The following is a 20,713-nucleotide window of genomic DNA, read 5'->3' as shown; positions in this document are numbered from 1 at the left end:
GCCATCCAAGAGCCCCTGAATGACTTTTAGTATATAGAAATATAAGCTACAATAATGTTTGTAGAAAAAAAATATGTAGAAGATAATTTTGGCTGATGGAGGCATTCAGAAGCCATATTAAAACTTTCAGCAATTAAGGAAGAGTGAGAAATGATCTTAACATGCCAATGGCCACAGAAATACTATTTAAATGATAGGAAGAAAGAGAGAGGAAGACTAGTCTGGTGTAGCAAAATCTGGATATGATTAGAACTTCTCTCTTCAAAATTCCTGATGTTTTTATCTGTCAAGAATGCAAATAACAGTATGTCACACAACTCATGATTTCCATAAAGCTTTTAAAACATCTAAGCTAGGGACGCCTGGGTGGCTCAGTGGTCAATTGTTTGCCTTTGGCCCCGGGCATCATCCCAGAGTCCCCGGATCAAGTACCACATTGGGCTCCTTCTGGAGACCCTGCTTCTCCCTCTGCCTGTGTCTCTGCCCCTCTCTCTCTCTCTCTGTGTGTGTGTCTTTCATAAATAAATAAATAAAAACTTTTTTTTAAGGTTTTATTTACTTATTCATGAAAGACACACACAAAGAGAGGCAGAGACACAGGCAGAGGGAGAAGCAGGCTCCATGCCGAGAGCCCCATGCGGGACTCGATCCCGGACTCCGGGATCACGCCCTGGGCCAAAGGCAGGCACTAAACCGCTGAGCCACGCAGGGATCCCAATAAAAATCTTTATAAGAAGAGAAAACATGTAAGCTATAAGAAATTTTATAATTTTCTTGGGCATGTCACACTTATTTTAATCCTAGCATAGTTAAGATATAGTGTTATATTCATCTCAGGGGTACAATATAGTGATTCAACAATTCCATATATTACTCAGTATCCATCAAGATAAGCATACTCTAAATCAGCTTCACTTATTTCACCCATCCCCCCACCTCCCCTCTTGTAGCCATCAGTTTTTTTTCTGCAGGTAAGAGTCTGTTTTTGGCTTGTCTCTTTTTTTCTCTTTTGTTTGTTTGCTTTGTTTTTTTTAAATTTCATCAATGAGTGAAATTTGTCTTTCCGTGACTAGCTTATTTCACTTAGCATAATGCTTTCTAGATCCAACCATATTGCTGAAAACAGCAATTACTCATTCTTTTTTTATGCATAAAAAGGTATTCTATTCTGTATATGCATGCCACATCTTCTTTATTCATTCATCTACTTATGGACATGTAGGTCATTTCCATAATTTGGTTATTGGAAATAATGTTCCAATAAACATAAGGGCACATATATCCCTTCAAATCAGTGCTTTTGTATTCTTTGCATAAATACACAATAATGTGATTCCTGGACCATAGAGTAGTTCTATCAATTTTTGGAAGAAGCTCCATGCTGTCCTTCACAGTGGCTGTACCAGTTTGCACTCCTAAATACACAAAATTCATTTTTCTCCACATCCTTGTCAACACTTATTGTTTCTTGTGTTTTTTATTTTAGCCATTTTGACATGTGAAGTGATATCTCATTGTGATTTTGATTTGGATTTCCCTGATGTTGAGAGATGTTGAGCATCCTTTTATGTGTCAATTGGCCATCTGGATGACTTTGGGGAAATATCTGTTCATGTCCTCTGCCCATTTTTAATTGGATAAATTGGTTTTAAGGTGTTGAGTTGTATAAGTTCTTTATATATTTTGGATACTAACCATTTATCAGATATGTCATTTGCAAATATCTTCTCTCCTTCAATCGATTGTCTTTTAGTTTTGCTGGTTGTTTCTTTTGATGTGAAGACGCTTTTTATTTCAATGTAGCCCCAATAGTTTATTTTTGCTTTTGTTTCCCTTGACTCCAGACACATATATAGACAGATGCTGTTACAGCCAATATCAGAGGAGTTACTGAGTGTGCTCTCTCTCAGGATGTTTATGGTTTCAGGACTCACACTTATGCCTTTAATCCACTTTGAGTTTACTTTTGTCTATGCTGTAAGAAAGTGGCTCATTTTCCTTATCTTGCATGTAGCTGTCCAGATTTGCCAAAACCATATGATGAGGAGACTACTCTGCATATTCCCATTGTATATGCTTTTGGAGATTAATTGAATGTATAATTGTGGGTTTGTTTCTGTGCTTTCTGTTCTGTTCCATTGATCTATGAATCTCTTTTAGTCACCAGTACCACACTGTTTTGATTACTACAGCTTTGTAATATAACTTGTAGTCTGGAATTATGATACTTCCAGCTTTGTTTTTCTTTTCCAAAATTGCTTTGGCTATTTGGGGTCTTTCGTGGCTCCATTTTTTAGGAGTATTTTTTCTATTTTTGTGAAAAATGCTATTGATATTTTTATAGATATCACATAGAATGTGCAGATTGCTTGCGTAGTATTGATATTTCAACAGTACTTGTTTTTCCAACCCATGAGCTGAAATATCTTTCCATTTGTTTGTGTGGTCCTCAGTTTCCTTCTCAATGTTTTATAGCTTTGGAGTTCAAGCCTTTTACCTCTTTGGATAAGTTTATGCCTAGGTATTTTATTATCTTGGTGAAATTTAAATGCAATTTTCTTAATTTTTCTTCCTATTGCCTCATTATTAGTGTGTATAGAAAGGGAACATATTTCTGTACATTGATTTTGTATCCTGCAAACTTACTGAATCTGTTTTTCAGATCTAGTAGTTTTTGGTGGAGTTGTCAGGTTTTCTACATATAGTATCATGTCATCTGCAAATATTAAAAGTTTTATTTTTCCTTTACCAATTTGGATGCACTTTATTCCTTTCTCTTGTCTGTGGTGGCTAAGACTTCCAGTACTATGTTGAATAAAAGTGGGCAGAGTGGACATTCTTATCTTGCTCTTGATCATAGGTGGAAAGCTTTATTTCAGTTTTTCCCCATCTAGTGTGACATTAGGTGTGGGTTTTTTAAAATAAGGCCTTTACCATGTTGAGGTGTGTTCTAAGTCTACTTGTTGAGGCTTCTTATCATGAATGGATGTTGTACTTAGTCAAATGCTTTTTCTGCATCTATTGAAATGATCATTTTAACTTCATCCTTTTTCTTATTGATGTGATATAGCACAATGATTGATTATTTTGCAAATATTGAACCATGCTGGCATCTCAGGAATAAATCCCACTTGATTACAGTGAATGTTTTGTTTAAATATATCATTGGATTCAGTGTGTTAATATTTTGTTGAAGATTTTTGCATTTATGTTCATCAGAGATATTGGCCTGTAGTTCTCTTTTTTGTTGTTGTCTTTACCTGATTTTAGAATCAGGGTAATGCTAGCTTCATAGAATGGATTTGGAGGGGTTTTTATCCTCTTCTGTATTTGTGGAAAAGTTTGAGAAAAATAGGTAATAACTCTTCTTTAAATGTCTGATAGAATTCACCTGTGAAGCCAACTAGTCTTGAACTTTTGAATGTTGGGGAATTTTTAAATTACTGATTTAATTTTATTGCTAATAATCAGCTCAAATTTTTCCATTTCTTCCTGCTGCAGTTTTGGTATTATGGTAGTTTATATTTTATAGGAACTTACCCATTTATTTTAGGTTGTCAAGTTTGTTGGCATATCATTTTTCATAATATTCTCATAATTTCTCTTTCTATGGTGTTAGTTACTTCTCCTCTTTCATTTGTGATTCTGTTTCTTTGAGTCCTCTGTTTTTGTGTTTTATTTTGTTTTTAGGGAGTCTGGCTAAGGGTGTATCAGTTTTGTTGATCTTTTCAAAGAACCAGTTTCTGGTTTTGTTGGTCTATTGTTTTTCTTTTTTTTTTTTTAGTTTCTGTATCATTCATTTAGGTTCTAATCTTTATTAATTTCTTCCTTCCGTTGGTTTTGGTTTTGTTTGTTTTCTTTTTCTACCTCCTTTAGGTGTAAGATTAGGTTGTTTACTTAAGATATTCCTTGTTTCTTGAGGTATGCCTGTGTTGATTTAAAGTTCCTTCTTGAATAGCTTTTGCTGTCTCACAAAGATTTTGGACTATTTTAAATATTTAAATTTTGGAAATTTAAAAAATGCTTGGATAGAAATGAAAATAAAAACACAGATTTCCCCTTGGATTTCTTGATTGATCTATTCGTTGCTTAATAGCATGTTATTTAGCCTGAATGTATTTGTGTTCTTTATAGATGTTTTCTTGTGGTTGGTTTCTAATTTCATAATGTGGTAGTCAGAAATTTTTGAAATTGTTGAGACCTGTTTTGTGACCTCATATGTGATCTATTCTGGAGAATATTCAAAGAAAAAAGAATTTGTATTCTGTTGTTGTAGGATGCAATATTCTGAATATATCTATCAAATCTATCTTGTCTAGTGTTTCCTTGTTGCCACTATGTCCTTGTTGATTTTCTGTTTAGATGATCTGTCCATTAATATTAGTGGGGTGTTAAAGTCCCCTACTATTATGATATCACTATCAATTATTTCCCTCATATTTGTTATTTACTATTTCTGTATTTGAGTTCTTCCATGTTGGGTGCATAAATATTTAAAATTGTTATATTTTCCTGCTGGATTATCTTCTTAATGATTATATACTGTCCTTCTGGGATCCCTGGGTGGCGCAGCGGTTTGGCGCCTGCCTTTGGCCCAGGGCGCGATCCTGGAGACCCGGGATCGAATCCCACATCAGGCTCCCGGTGCATGGAGCCTGCTTCTCCCTCCGCCTGTATCTCTGCCTCTCTCTCTCTCTCTGTGACTATCATAAATAAATAAAAAATTAAAAAAAAAAATATACTGTCCTTCTTTATTTATTATATAGATAAAGTCTTTGTTATAGTCTTTGCTTTAAAGTCTATTTTCTGATGTAAGTATTGCTATTCTGTCTTTCATTTGACATCTATTTGTGTGATAAATATTCTTCATCCCCTCATTCTCAATCTGCATGTATCTTTACATCAAAAGTGAGTTTTTTGTAGGCAGCATAAGGATGGGTCTTGCTTTTTATCAATTCTGTCATTCTATGTCTTTTGATTGGAGCATTTTGTCCATTTATATTCAAAGTCATTTTTCATAGGTATGTATTTATTGTCATTTTGTTAGTTATTTTGTGTTTATTTTTGTGGATCTTCTCTGTTCCTTTCTTCTCTTACTCTCTTGTCTCACCATAAGTTGGCTTTCTTTAGTGATATACTTGATTTTTTCTTTATTTTTTTGCATATCTATCACTGGCTTTTGATTTGTGGTTGCCATTAGGTTTGTATAAATCATCTTCTGCATATAGCAGTCTATACATTAGATTTACATAAAACATCTTCTGCATATATCAGGCTATATTAAGTTGATGGTGACTGCAGTTTTAATGCACTATTTATTTGTCTCCTCCCCATGATTTGATATATGGTGTCATATTTTCTGTCTTTGTGAGTTTCTTGACTGATATTTTTAAAAGATTTTATTTATTTATTCATGAGAGACACAGAGAGAGAGAGGCAGAGATAGGCAGAGAGAGAAGTAGGCTCCACACAGGGAGCCTGATGTGGGACTCAATCCCATGACTCTAGGACCATGCCCTGGGCCGAAGGCAGGCACTAAACCACTGAGCCATCCAGGGATCCCTTCTTGACTGATTTTTACTAATATACTTATTTTTACTGTTTTTATGCTGCCTACTTTCCTTACTCTTACATATGGTCTTTCCTTTCCACTCAGAATCCTCTTTAACATTTTGTGTAGGATTGGTTTAGTTTCATGAACTCCTTTAACTTTTGTTTGTCTAGGAAATTCTTTATCTCTTTTTCTATTCTGAATGATGTCCTTGATGGATAGAGTATGCTTGGCTGCAGAGTTTTTTTTTCCTTTAAGCACTTTGAATACATCATGCTCCTCCCCTCTGGTCTGCAAAGTTTCTGCTAAAAAATCAGCTGGTAAGCTTATGGGGTTTCCCTTGTATGTAACTGCTTTGTTTTCTTTCACTGTTTTTAAAATTCTCTACCACTACATTTGCCATCTGAATTACTATATGTCTTTGTGGGGACTGCCTTAATTTGATTTTGTAGGGTGATTTCTATGCCTCCTGTATCAGGATTTCCATTTCTTTCCCCTAATTCAGGAAGTTTTCAGCTATCATTTTTCAAATAAATTTGCTGCCCCCTCATTTTTCTATTCTCCTTTCAAGACCCTATAATGCAAATATTATTATACTTCATGATGTTCCTTGTTTCCCTAAGACTAATCTCATTTTGAATATTTATTCTTCTTTCACCTGCTCAGCTTGATTACTTTCCAGTATTCTGTCTTCCAGGTCAATGATTCATTCTTCTACTTTGTGTGGTTTATTTATTCCATCTAGTGTATTTTTAATTTCATTTATTGTGTTATCTCTGATTGGTTCTTTTTTATCTCATTTTTAAGGATCTCACTGATATCTTCCACTCTTTTTTCAAGTCCCGTGAGTATCTTTTTTGATCACTAAATTCTCTACTGGACATACTTATCTTATCTCCATTTGGCATAGGTCGGTTGTTATGATTTTGTCCTATTCTTTCATTTTAGACATGCTCCTATGTCTCCTAATTTTGCCTCTCTGTATGTCTATTTCTCTGTGTTACAAAAGTCAGATATGGCTCTTGCTCTTGAAATTAGTGGATGGGCATGCACTTTTAACAAGGTGGCACTAGTCCTCTTCCACAGGAAATGTGCAGCTGCCATGAAGACCAGGACAGGCTGGGTCCGTTCCACAGAGTGTGCATGGGCAGGGCACACATTTTTGGCAAGGAGCTTATGTCCTCCTCAGGAGGTTACCAGCTGCCATCACTAGACCAAAACCATGCAAAGTGCATAGTAGGAGGTAGTAGTTTGGCAAGATTTGCACTGCCCTTCTGGGGGAGGTGACATGCAGTACCAAAAGGTATTCAGGCCTGGATAGAGGGGTTGTGGCATGGTGTAAGCAAGTTCAGTAGTAAATGCCAATGCTGCCCTGGTTCCCACAGGTGGCTGTGTATTTATGCTGGAGGATGAGCAATGGAATGGCATCTCCCAGATCCTTTGCTACTGGAAAAAATCCCTCAGTGAACTCTGAGATGAATCAATAATTCTCCCTCTCCCCTGATTTTTAAAGTTCCCAGCTTTAAGTCTTGGTGGTTGTAAGAATTGATGAACTTCAGCCCCTCTGTTTTTCAAAGCCAATGTTATGGAGATTCATCTTCCCTGTGCAGGCTCCTCAGTGTGATAGTCTGTTTCTCTCCCCTCTCCACAGCCATGACTCCCTAACCTCAGTGGCCAGACCTGGGGGCTTTAGCTCCGCACCACGTTTCTGCCCTTCTACCACTTTCAATGTGGCCTCTTCTTTGCATTTAGTTGTGGGGTTTGTTTTGCCAGTCTTGGGTTATTTCCCAGTTTATTTATACTGATGTGAGTGTAATCTAGTTGCCTCCATGAGATGAAGTGAGCTTAGAATCCTACTATTGGGCCATCTTTCCTGGAAGTCTTGGCCAAATAACATTATCTATAAGAAATTAAACTTATCACTTAGCTGCTAAAGAATTCATACAAATTGTATTAATTAATACAGCTCCCTATATAACATAATGTGTGAACTTTCTTGATGCTCAAAATTTATTTTGGCAGCCTATTTCATGAATGATAATGATCATAATCATGATAATAATCACTGTATTTGAAAATACCAAATATAATATAAATTTCATTTCCTCCAAATTTCAATTCATAGTGAGAGAGAAGAAAACTAGAAGTAAGTACTTATGTCACCTTCTTGATACTGTTATTTTAAAGTTACTAATCTCTAGTGTGGAGGTCAATACATGCATCTAAACTTTGAAAAAATTTAAAATTATCTAAGAGTACCATCAGAATGTGTGTGTGTGTATGTCTTTGGGTGTGTATGTTTCCTAATTCTGATATACAACAGAGGAATAACTGGCAGGCTTTGTATTCAAGCATTTTGTGAGCAAACTAGATAAGAATATTGTAAATATAAGTGAACAAACATAAAAGAAAAAGCAATGAAAGGGATGGGATTTGTTCAGATTCACTGAAAAGAATGAAAGCAATAAGTGTTATTCAAATTGAAAAGAATGATGTTGGTAAAGAAGAAAGTTCTTATTACAGACATCAAAGATGACAGTATAAACAAAAATAATTAACAATGAAAATGGAAGTTATAGAGAACTTGTCATTGTTCCTCAAATATACACCAGCTAATAATATTAGATCAGTGAGGGATTCTCTTGATGTATTTTAATTTAATTTTCTTCACACATTTCATACAAATTACAAATTCAAAATGGGTATAAAAGTTTAAAACCTCCTGAGTAGTCATAAGCAATTGAATATAATTTTTATAAAATACTATGAAGTGCCAAGTGAGTGCTAAACAAATGAATATTCTATATAAATACTACATATTAATAGACCAAATGATCTCATTGTGTATAAGTACTTAAAATAAGAAACATATCAAGTATCTGAATATGAATCAGGTATTCTTGCAATGATTTTAAAACCACGACTTCAATTGTTAAGTGACTTTTTAAAGAATTGAATATAGTTTAAAGCTTGTACATCAAATTGAATTATGTTACAGTGATCCCACTATGACACACAATACTTGTAATAGATAACTTGGAAACTATTTCTGATAGTTTATAATCTCACTTTTATGGTTCTTCATGAATAATAGTAAAAATGATGTCTTGTATTTGGCTCTGGCAAAGAAGTAGATTTATGGAATTCAAATACAAATAATAAACTGAATTACTTGGAGCATGAAAAGATTAATAACATAAGAGCCCACAAGGTTTACCAAGAAATCTTCAAATACTATGGTTTATTACTTGTGTTTATGTTGCTTTCAGTGTATTGTAGAGTACTTGGAGCTGTTATTTTTTTTAATTTAAAGATTTTATTTATTTATTCATAAGAGACACACAGAGAGAGGCAGAGACACAGGCAGAGGGAGAAGCAAGCTCCCTGCAGGGAGCCTCATGTGGGACCCAATCCCAGGAGCCTGGGATCACGACCTGAGCCAAAAGCAGATGCTCAACTGAGCCACTCTGTCATCCCAAATTAGATATTTTTGAATAGCTATCCAATTAAAATATGTCCTATTGCTTGAAAAATATTACTGCATAATTAACATAGGAGGAGCTTATTGTAACAGCTCTAAGGGCAGTCTGGGGGGCTCAGAGGTTTAGCACCGCCTTCAGCCTAGAGCACAATCAAGTCCCACGTGGGGCTCCCTGCATGGAGCCTGCTTCTCCCTCTGCCTGTGTCTCTTCCTCTCTCTGTGTGTCTCTCATGAATAAAGAAATAAAATCTTTTTTAAAAAATCTAATTCTATTGAGTCAAGTATAGGCTTTTAGAGGAAGGGATACACAAATATGTTTAATAAAATCTATATTTACTTGATTAATTGACATCTTTATTAATTGAAAGATGAGTAATTATCTATTTCATCTATCTGGGGGAACCCATCTTAAAGTTACTTCCTGAAACATGAAAAGAAGACAAGTGTTTTATACATGTCCCACAAAGAAATTTCTATTTTGTTAAGCTATTTTGTATTAACAATTTTTATATAGAAGCATTTGATTGTTTTTCACTTGATGTTTAGTCATAACATTAATTTATTCATCCAGGAAATATTTGAGACACATTTTTTGTGGGTATGCATATTACAGTGGGTGATACATACATGGTAAAGGAATCCATCACCCTCAATGGGATTAGGAACACTGACTTAAATTTCAATTTCAGAATATGGTGGTGATGGTAGAAGACATGTGAGTGATACGCATGTATTTTAATACTTTAAAATTATTGCATACGCAGTAGTTATTAACTATAATAAATTCAAGCCCATGTTAAGCACTTTGAGTTTGTTGTCCCATATAGTCCTTGTAAAACTTTTGTGTCAGCTTATTATAGTCTCTAGTTTGAAGATAAAGAAGCTAAAGTTTAGAGGCATTTTGTCCAGGGTCTCATAATTTTAAGTTAATAGCCAGAATTTAATCCAAGTAGTCTGACCCCTGCCCTGCAAACTTACATACTGTTAATATATTTTGTTTGTCAGAAAGGCCCTATTAAAAAGACATTTTTACTATTCTTTTAACCACCAGCTCTTAGTTGAAAAAATCAGTTGATAATAAATATTGGAAAGAAGTATCTTAAAAGAAATTTAAGTAGTATATCATTTCCAGATTCATCATTTTACCTAAATTCAATCATTCAAAATAATCCCCAAGATAAATTTACAGGCATAGTGTTGATCAAAATTAAACAGAATTCTTGACTTCATAATTTATTCCTAGAGAGATAATATGTCTCTGGAAGTAATAACATATTTTTAATATCAGACATTTAATGAAATCTGATGTATGTAACTTCAAATGGAAATGATGCAAGGAAAAAGAGACACATGATACTAGAAGAAAAGGAGGTTTAAGACAAATCTCCAGAGAGAATGTTACTGAGCTGAAATAGGAAGAATAGCTCAAAAGCTCCAAGATAGGGGATCCCTGGGTGGCTCAGCCATTTAGCGCCTGCCTTCAGCCAAGGGCGTGATCCTGGAGTCCTGGGATAGAGTCCCACATCAGGCTCCTTGCATGGACCCTGCTTCTCCTTCTGCCTGTGTCTTTGCCTCTCTCTGTCTCTGTCTGTCTCTGTCTCTCTCTCTCTCTCTCTCTCTCTGTCCTTCATGAATAAATAATTTAAAAAAAAAAAAAAAAAAGAAGTCCTTCTGTCTTGCTATTTATGAAATCCCAGATGGAAGAACTGGCACTACTGAATGAAAGAAATCAGATGGCAATTGTTTCAGATAAGGAAGACATGGATCATACATTTAAAATACACTCAAAAAGATATGGGATAAAAGGTGTATCTTAATGTTTTCAAAAGATGCTTGCATTGGACCATCACACATGAAAGTGGTGATGACATTGAAGTTGCGAACCACATAACTCTCCTTCAACATTCCAAATTAAAATTCTTGTAATCAGGAGGAGAGGCGAGATGGCAGAAGAGTAGGGTCCCCAAATCACCTGTCCCCACCAAATTACCTAGATAACCTTCAAATCATCCTGACTAGTGAGAGATGAAGAGGGACACTATATCATACTTAAAGGATCTATCCAACAAGAGGACTTAACAATCCTCAATATATATGCCCCAAATGTGGGAGCTACCCAATATATCAATCAATTAATAACCAAAGTGAAGAAATACTTAGATAATAATACACTTTTACTTGGTGACTTCAATCTAGCTCTTTCTATACTCGATAGGTCTTCTAAGCACAACATCTCCCTCTTTGCAGATGACATGATACTCTACATAGAAAACCCAAAAGGCTCCACCACAAGATCTCTAGAACTCATACAGCAATTCGGCAGTGTGGCAGGATACAAAATCAATGCCCAGAAGTCAGTGGAATTTCTATACACTAACAATGAGATGTAAGAGAAATTAAGGAGTCAATCCCATTTACAATTGCACCCAAAAGCATAAGATACCTAGGAATGAACCTAACCAAAGAGGTAAAGGATCTATACCCTAAAAACTATAGAACACTTTTGAAAGAAATTGAGGGAGACACAAAAAGATGGAAAAATATTCTATGCTCATGGATTGGAAGAATTAATATTGTGAAAATGTCAATGCTGCCCAGGGCAATTTACACATTTAATGCAATCCCTATCAAAATACCATGGACTTTCTTCAGAGAGTTGGAACAAATCATTTCAAGATTGGTGTGGAATCAGAAAAGACCCCAAATAGCCAGGGGAATATAGAAAAAGAAAACCAGAGCCGGGGGCATCACAATGCTGGATTTCAGGCTGTACTACATAGCTGTGGTCATCAAGGCAGTGTGGTACTGGCACAAAAAGACATATAGATCAATGGAACAGAACAGAGAACCTAGAAATGGGCCCTCAGCTCTATGGTGAACTAATATTCGACAAAGCAGGAAAGACTATCCATTGGAAAAAACAGTCACTTCAATAAATGGTGCTGGGAAAATTGGACATCCACATGCAGAAGAATGAAACTAGATCATTCTCTTACAGCAGACACAAAGATAAACTCAAATGGATAAAAGATCTAAATGTGAGACAAGAATCCATCAAAATGCTAGAGGAGAACACAGACAACACCCTTTTTGAACTTGGCCACAGCAACTTCTTGCAAGATACATCTAGGAAGGAAGGGAAACAAAAGCAAAAATGAACTATTAAGACTTAAGATAAAAATCTTCTGCACAGTAAAACAAACAGTCAACAAAACTAAAAGACAATCTACAGAATGGGAGAAGATATTTGCATAAGACATATCAGATAAATGGCTGGTATCCAAGATCTATAAAGAACTTATTAAACTCAACAGCAAAGAAACAACCAACCCAATCATGAAATGGGCAAAAGACATGAACAGAAATTTCACAGAGGAAGACATAGTCATGGCCAAAAGCACATGAGAAGATGTTTCGCCTCACTTGCCATCAGGGAAATACAAATCAAAACCACAATGAGATACCACCTCACACCAGTGAGAATGGGGAAAATTAACAAGGCAGGAAACCACAAATGTTGGAGAGGATGTGGAGAAAGGTGAACCCTCTTGTACTGTTGGTGGGAATATGAACTGGTGCAGCCACTCTGGAAAACTGTGTGGAGGTTCCTCAAAGAGTTAAAAATAGACCTGCCCTACGACCCAGCAATTGCACTGTTGGGGATTTACCCCAAAGATACAGATGCAATGAAACGCTGGGACACCTGCACCCCGATGTTTCTAGCAGCAATGTCCACAATAGCCAAACTGTGGAAGGAGCCTCGGTGTCCATCGAAAGATGAATGGATAAAGAAGATGTGGTCTATGTATACAATGGAATATTCCTCAGCCATTAGAAACGACAAATACCCACCATTTGCTTCAACGTGGATGGAACTGGAGGGTATTATGCTGAGTGAAGTAAGTCAATCGGAGAAGGACAAAAAGTATATGTTCTCATTCATTTGGGGAATATAAATAATAATGAAAAGGAATATAAGGGAAGGGAGAAGAAATGTGTGGGAAATATCAGAAAGGGAGACAGAACATAAATATTCCTAACTCTGGGAAACGAACTAGAGGTGGTGGAACGGGAGGAGGGTGGGGGGTGGGGGTGAATTGGTGACGGGCACTGAGGGGGGCACTTGACGGGATGAGCCCTGGGTGTTATTCTGTATGTTGGTAAATTGAACACCAATAAAAAATAAATTTATAAAAAATATTCTTGTAATCAGTATGTTTTATCTATAAATAATTCAAAATAATTATTATAAAGTAATACAATAATTACTAAATAATTACACTATCTTTTAATCTATTAGGATGTCAGTTGAGATATTGAGCATCCACTATTTGCTTTTCTATTAAGACAGGAAGCTGTTCCTAGATTAAAAATACTTTGGAGTGAGAGAGCCAAAGATAGGATCTCAACTCTACCAGTTCCACTCATTCACTTTGGGAAATTTGTTACTTTCTAAATTATTCATGCTCCAAGTATGATCCTTCAACTATCAGCATCATCATTACCTAGAAATTTTTAGAAATTTAAACACTTTGAGTGTATTAATAAGCTCCCAAGTGACTCCAATTCACATTAACAATTGAAAGTCACTACTCTAAACCTTAGTATCTTCATATCTAATGTTGATTTATTTTTTTAAAGATTTTATATATTTCTTCATGAGAGACACAAGAGATGCAGAGACATAGGGAGAGGGAAAAGCAGGCTCCGTACAGGGAGCCTGATACGGGACTTGATCTCCAGACCGAGGATCACGCTCTGAGTCAAAGGCAGAGGCTAAGCCGCTGAGCCATTCGGGCATCCCTAAAGTTGATTTGATAATATTAGCAATTTCCTCAGATTGGAATGAGAATTGTATTACATATTCATGGTAAAGGAAAAGCACTGTGACTATTATCATTGTTTAATAAATATTATTCTATGATTAATATTAATCATACTTTTTTGACTTTCCCTATACAGTATATAAGTCTTAACCTGGAAGAAACAGCTTGAAGTCAGAGGGCAGTTATATACCTGTCTGATTTTGATCCTCAGTTTCTCTACTGCCTTTGCAGACTCTTGACATTAAACATAAAATGTTCTTTCATATGCCCTCATGAATAGTAGAAATTTTATTACAATCTACCATGTAGTGCCAAATATCACTTGTCAGTTATAGTACTTATTTTTAAATAGTATTCTCTTTTATAATATTAGGAAATTGAAGGTTGTGTTACACAACATAAATTATTTTACTTCCATGAGCTGTACAGTATTTTATGACATCTCACTATTTATGAAGGACTAAATAATAATAGACTAAGGACTTGCTGTATCATGCATGTTTTCTTAGAGGTGAGTTTTTAGTTCCTTTATTTATTTACTTATTTTTATTTGTTAATTTTAGAGAGTGTGAGGGACAGCAAGGGAGGGAGAAAGAGAATCTCAAGCAGACTCCTTGATGAGCATAGAGCCCAATGTAGGCCCTAGATCATAATCTGAGCTGAAATCCAGAGCTGGACACTTGGCTGACCAAGACACCTGGGAGCCCCTGTTAGTTCCTTTCTTTTTTTTTTTTTTTTTTTTTTTAGTGTTTTATTTTTTTTTATTTTTATTTTTTTTTAATTAACTTTTATTGGTGTTTAATTTACCAACATACAGAAAAACACCCAGTGCTCATCCCGTCAAGTGTCCACCTCAGTGCCCGTCACCCATTCCCCTCCAACACCCGCCCTCCTCCCCTTCCACCACCCCTAGTTCGTTTCCCCGAGTTAGGAGTCTTTATGTTCTGTCTCCCTTCCTGATATTTCCCAACATTTGTTTTCCCTTCCTTTATATTCCCTTTCACTATTATTCATATTCCCCAAATGAATGAGAACATACACTGTTTGTCCTTCTCCGATTGACTTATTTCACTCAGCATAATACCCTCCAGTTCCATCCACGTTGAAGCAAATGGTGGGTATTTGTCGTTTCTAATTGCTGAGTAATATTCCATTGTATACATAAACCACATCTTCTTTATCCATTCATCTTTCGATGGACACCGAGGCTCCTTCCACAGTTTGGCTATTGTGGCCATTGCTGATAGAAACATTGAGGTGCAGGTGTCCCGACGTTTCATTGCATCTGAATCTTTGGGGTAAATCCCCAACAGTGCAATTGCTGGGTCGTAGGGCAGGTCTATTTTTAACTCTTTGAGGAACCTCCACACAGTTTTCCAGAGTGGCTGCACCAGTTCACATTCCCACCAACAGTGTAAGAGGGTTCCCTTTTCTCCGCATCCTCTCCAACATTTGTTGTTTCCTGCCTTGTTAATTTTCCCCATTCTCACTGGTGTGAGGTGATATCTCATTGTGGTTTTGATTTGTATTTCCCTGATGGCAAGTGATGCAGAGCATTTTCTCATGTGCTTGTTGGCCATGTCCATGTCTTCCTCTGTGAGATTTCTCTTCATGTCTTTTGCCCATTTCATGATTGGATTGTTTGTTTCTTTGGTGTTGAGTTTAATAAGTTCTTTATAGATTTTGGAAACTAGCCCTTTATCTGATATGTCATTTGCAAATATCTTCTCCCATTCTGTAGGTTGTCTTTTAGTTTTGTTGACTGTATCCTTTGCTGTGCAAAAGCTTCTTATCTTGATGAAGTCCCAATAGTTCATTTTTGCTTTTGTTTCTTTTGCCTTCGTGGATGTATCTTGCAAGAAGTTACTGTGGCCAAGTTCAAAAAGGGTGTTGCCTGTGTTCTCCTCTAGGATTTTGATGGACTTTTGTCTCACATTTAGATCTCTCATCCATTTTGAGTTTATCTTTGTGTATGGTGAAAGAGAGTGGTCCAGTTTCATTCTTCTGCATGTGGATGTCCAATTTTCCCAGCACCATTTATTGAAGAGACTGTCTTTCTTCCAATGGATAGTCTTTCCTCCTTTATCGAATATTAGATGACCGTACATTTCAGGGTCCACTTCTGGGTTCTCTATTCTGTTCCATTGATCTATGTGTCTGTTTTTGTGCCTTTCAATATGTATAAAGATACATGTACAGCCATTGTTTATTTCATTGGAATCACAAAATAATTGTTAAATAATTCAACAGATTAAAACAAACTTTTTACTTATTTTTTATTAAAATATTTTATTTATTTGAGAGAGGTTGAGAGAGAGCACGAGTGGGGATTGAGGGAGAGGGAGAAGCAGGCTACCTGCTTAGTGGGGAACCCAACAGGGGATCACAGGACCCTGGGATCATGAACTGAGTTGGAAGTCAGATGCTTAACCAACAGAGCCACCCAGGTGCCTCACTAGACTTTTAAAAAAATATTTTTATGTTACTGCCTTTTTTTGGATTGAATTATCCTCTGTGTTTTAAATGTACATGGAAGTGTTTCTTGCTTGGCTTGTTACCATCTCATAGTTAAATTATATTTATATTGTTATTTAAAGAAAATTTTCAATAATATGAATATTTTAAATATTTAATAAGACAGTAACTTATAGGTCAAATATATCTTCTTAAAAATTACACATGGATATAAAAGGATCTCGAAGGATCACATATACTATATGTATTGAGAACATCTTAAAAAAGAAATTAGGTTGAAAATTCTGTATCCTATACTATACTGGCCTAGATGATTCAAATACTGATGAAGTATTTAGTTTATGCATTTTCTTATCTATCTTCATAGCACGTTTTATTTAATCATTTTGAACAAATCAATAGGTGATAATAAATTGCAGTGAGTTGTATGTTTGATTTTTTCACTGCATTATGTTGAAAAACTATTTTTATACTGTCTAATTGTCTTCAAGAAGAAGCCAGATTAGAAAGCTTTTATATAGTTCTAAAAGTACAGTGCTAAAATTTCAAGTTCTTAATTATATAACACAGATCAAGTGAACTAATTCAAACCAGAAGTGCTTATTTGACCATCTGTTCACCTGAGCATTCTCAGTAAATCTTATCTAGTTTGCAGGAAGACTGAGGAAGTAGCTTTTTGTCAAGGGACTACCACGATGACCTCTGGGCTCTGTCCTTAATTCTGAAGAAGAAGTTAAAATGATGAATATATTTGGTCAATTCTGATAATCAAGAGTTCATTTTACATATTCAGTCAAGAGAGAGAATTTCTAATGAGAATGTTTGGATAATATCTAATAAAAGTGAGCTTAGTGGTATGAAAGTAATCACAACCCCAACTGTTAAGAGCCACAGACATAGGTCACAGTAAACTTAGAAAGAGATAGTGAATAGTCAGGGAAAAGGTAGTGAATAAAATTGGAACTTGGGAAGTAGAATGGAGAATAAACTCCAAAATGACTAAGTCCTCAAATTCTTAAACCTGATTTTAGTTAAATTGTAGGTGATAATTAACAGGAAAGGTGTTTTTAAAAAGATATTATTTATTTATTCACAAGAGACACACAGCAAAAGGCAGAGCCTTAGGCAGAGGGAGAGACAGGTTCCCCACAGGGAGCCTGATGTGAGACTCGATCCCAGGACCCCGAGATCACAACCTGAGCCAAAGGCAGATGCTTAACCATTGAGCCACCCAGGTGCCCCAAGAAAGGTGTTTAAATAGCCATATCGGATCAACTCAATACTCTTTCAGTAGCAAGCAAAATCATATAACAGCTTCCTAACACAAACTGGTGGATATTCTAATATATATATATATATATATATATATATATATATATATATATATATATATATATATTGCTTTTATGAAACAAAATGAAGCATCTAAGGCTGATATCACCAATACTCCTTATGGTCAAATGAAATCAGCTTCATCTCAAGGTGAGAAGAAGGGACCAGAAACTGGTTGGAACCATCATTATTGTTGTTCTACACAGAATTACTATATAGAAGACTGAAAAAAATCTACTCAGAATATTTTTAGCACTATCTGAATGAATTGATAAACATTGGAAAAATAACTGAAAGTCATACATGCACTGTCTTCATGTGCATTTATGATCTCTTTGGGGCATGTGAGAATCTATTTCACCGTGAACATTAATGAGGAAATACCCACAGAAACTTCATGATACTACATAGTTAAAATAAGTTGCACTGTTGCATAAATACCTCCAAGTAGGTGTATGAGACTGAATATGTTCATATGCATGGAGAAGAAGCACCTATCCCTGATGTCTGATATCTGGCTTTGAATGATCAAAGGGGATGTATGTTGGCCCAGAGTGTGAGACTCCTGTAGGGGCATGGCTGAGAATGTGGACTTAATCAGTAGCTCTAGATGGCGAGAGCTCTAGTTGGCCAGTCTCTAGCCAAGGCCTCAAAACTGGGTTAAGATAGCACATGCACATATACACATTCATGAACACAAGCACAAACACACACACACACACGCAAAATCCAAACATCATGTTGCAAAGGCATTGTTTGTTTTCCTTCATTCCAGCCATTCTTGTGATTGAGTACTTGTATCACAACCAGAGGTTTCGGAGGAATTTACCGAATAATAATAATGCTGAGCACCCTTTTATATATGTGTTCACCAATTTGATACTCATATTCATGAAGTAGCTGTTCAAACCACTTGCCCACTTTTAGTTGGAGTTTCCTTTTATGATACCTCTTAAGATAGCATAAAATAATTTTATGGAGGAAGAGATATAGAAAAACTGTGTAAGCTGTCTTCACAGTACAAGCTATTACTGAAAGTAATTGAACCAAACTACATAAACAAAATCCTTGACCTTATTCACCAGATTCATCTATGCATTCAGTGAGATTCCAGTTGAAATTTCAGCATTTTTAAATAGAATTAACAGAGTCCAACATTCATATGAAAATTACACAAGCAATAATAAGGAAAATATTACTGAATAAAAGGAAAAAAGTTGAAGGATATACATGCCAGATCAGACATAAAGTTTTATTATAAGTTATAGTAAGTAAATAAGGATGATATTGGTGCAAAGAATAGGCAGGTATGACAACAAATAGAGTCTACAAAAATAGCTTTACTTATCTGACCATGTAATTTACTACAGTTATTACTTTCATAAAAAAGAAGAATTGTTTTCAATAAATAGTGCTGGAATAATTGTGCACTTCTATGGGGAAAAAAACCCTGAATCTTGACTTCTATTTTAAATAATATACAAAAACCAAACCCTGCTGTATCATAGCATACTATGAAAGATAAAAATATGAAGTTATCAAATAATAAAGAGATTATTTTTATCATCTTAATTGCAAGCTATCTATAAAGTAATATATATATAATAGGTAGAGATATAGCTATGGATAAGGCATAGATCTGGATCTGGATATTACATATACACATATTTTACAAATCTACTGTATCCAAAGTATATTTTAAATGCCTATGATAAGGTTTTCAAAACTTAGTAATCAGAAAAGTATTTTTAAAGGCAAATATGTGTTCGTTGGTAATCATTTTATAGGTAAAATGTGTGAGTAGATACTGCTCTGAACTGAAAAACCTGAATGTTCGTATGCTTAATGCAAGGACTTCAACAGGTACAGGTAGCTTGTTCAGCAGAGGCAGGGAATGGACAGAAAGAGACTTCAGATGTATACCTGTGGGAGATCAAAAGGCTATCCATATTACAGAATTTTGACTTGATTTCTAAGTCAATAAGAAATCTCTAAAAGATTTTATGTTGTAGTTTTATATTGTTAAATTTTAATTTAAGGAAGATTACTTCCGGAAGACCATTGAGAATGGGTTAGAATGGAGTGTAGGCAGAAGGTGGCTTCCCAAATTCCCCATACTTACCCTTGTATGAACCTCCACTCCCTTAAGTGCAGGTGGAACCTTTGATTGTTTGGAAATAATTTCTAATAATTAAAATAGAAATAATAATATTATTATAAAAATATATATAATAATATTCTATAAAAATAGAAATAATAATAATTTCTAAAAATTTCTAAAAATTATTTAGAAAATAATTTTCTAAAAATTTGTGAGAGATATGCAGATTTCATTAATACCCCTAATAAATTAACTCTGACTTGATGAAAGGGGGACTATCCTGTGTGGAACTGATTTACCAGGTGATCTCTTTTAAAAAGTGTCAGGCCTTCCCTGAGGTGAGAGACTCCAAAGAGTAGAGAGAGGATCTTGTTGGCTTTGAAGACGTAAACTGCCATGCTGTCAGAGTACCAGAGCAGAGGCCTTGGAAAAAAGACCTGGGAGGAGCCTGGAAAGCTGAGAGGGCTGTTGCCTGACAGTCAGTTAGAAATTAGAGATCTCAACTGGGTGTTATGCTATATGTTGGCAAATTGAACTCCAATAAAAAAATATACAAAAAAGGAAAGAAAGAAAGAAAGAAAGAAAGAAAGAAAGAAAGAAAGAAAGAAAGAAAGAAATTAGAGATCTCAGCTCTACAGCCATGAGGAATTGAATTCTGTCAACAACCAGGTGAGCTGGGAAGAGGATTCCAAAGTGCAGAGAAATTGCACCATGCCAAAATGTTAATTGCAGCCTTGTGAAGCCCTGAACAGGGGGCTAAGTGAAGCCATACCCAGACGCCTGACTCATGAAAGTGTAAGAAAATGAATGTATGTTGTTTTAAGTCTTGAAGTTTGTGGTGACTTGTAGCAATAGACAACTAGTATAATTTTAAGTCTAAATGTATAAATGAATGTATGTTGTTTTAAGTCTTGAAGTTTGTGGTGACTTGTAGCAATAGACAACTA

The sequence above is a fragment of the Vulpes lagopus genome, chromosome 20 (genome assembly GCF_018345385.1).
Source record: "Vulpes lagopus strain Blue_001 chromosome 20, ASM1834538v1, whole genome shotgun sequence".
Taxonomy (NCBI): Eukaryota; Metazoa; Chordata; class Mammalia; order Carnivora; family Canidae; genus Vulpes; species Vulpes lagopus.
Note: the sequence above shows the minus strand (reverse complement) of the source record.